Raw genomic sequence first — 1,273 nt, 5'->3', positions numbered from 1 at the left:
AAAAAGGTTGATCAACAACACAAATTGGCAACCTACAGATTAGGAAAAGCTTTTCACTAACCCTACACCTGATTGAGGGCTATTATCCGAAATATATAATGAATTCAAAAGGTTAGATCCAAAAAACCAAATAACCCAATCAAAACACTAAAATTAAAAAAACCCAGGATAGTTATTTTAGTTAATTTTATACACAGTCACGTTGTTAAAAATGTTTATCAACTGCAAGAGTTTTCTGGTATAATTTTGGGGCACATTTATGGATAATATCATATCATCTACAATAGCTATAATTTGACTTCTTCCTTTCCGATTGGTATCCCTTGATCTCCTTTAGTTGTCTTATTGTTCTAGCTAGAACTTCAAGAACTATTTTGAATAGTTACAAAGAGAGTCAGCAAACTTGTTCTTGATTTCAGTAGAGTTGCTTTAAGTTTTTCTCCCTTTAATTTTATGTTGGCTATTGGTTTGGTGTACATTCATTGCTTTTATTATGCTTAGGTATGCACCTTGTACCCCGGATTGATCCAAGATTTTTATCATGAAGGGATGTTGGATTCCTTCAAAGGGTTTTTCAGCAGCTAATGATATGATCATGTGATTTTTTTCTTTCACTTTGTTTATATGGTAGATTATTTTGATTGACTTTTGTATATTGTGCCACCCCTACATCCATAAAATGAAGCCTACTTGATCATGGTGGATGATGTTTTGGATATGTCCCTGGATCCAGTTTGTGAGTATTTCGAGTATTCTAGCATGAATATTCATCAGGGAAATTGGCTTGGACTAATCTTTCTTTGTTAAGTCTTCCTGTGGATTAGGTATCAGGGTGACTGTGACTTCATACAATGAATCTAGCAATGTTCCTTCTTTTTCAATTTTGTGGATGAGTTTGAGGAGTATTGGTTTTTGCTCTTTGAGACTCTTGTAGAATTTTGTGCTAAAACCATTTTGCCCTGGGTTTTTTTTCATTGGGAAACCTTTATTGAATGCTTCCATTTCCTTACAGATTATAGGAGTGTAAGTATCGGCATCTGTCAAAGTCAGCTGCTGAAAGGACCTCTCAGGGGACAACTGTTATAAGCTCCTGTCTGTAAGCCCATCTTGGCATTAGTCAAATTGCCAGGCCTTGGTGATTCCTGCCCCTTCATGAGATGGATCCCAAGTTGGGTTGGTCATTGGACTACCTTTCAGTATCTTGTCCATTTTTGTCCCTGCAGTTCTTTTAGAAAGTAACAATTCTGAGTCAGAAATTTTATCTGTGGATTAG

Source organism: Mus musculus, chromosome 12 (assembly GCF_000001635.26).
Source record: "Mus musculus strain C57BL/6J chromosome 12, GRCm38.p6 C57BL/6J".
Taxonomy (NCBI): domain Eukaryota; kingdom Metazoa; phylum Chordata; class Mammalia; order Rodentia; family Muridae; genus Mus; species Mus musculus.
This window is presented reverse-complemented; position numbering follows the sequence as displayed.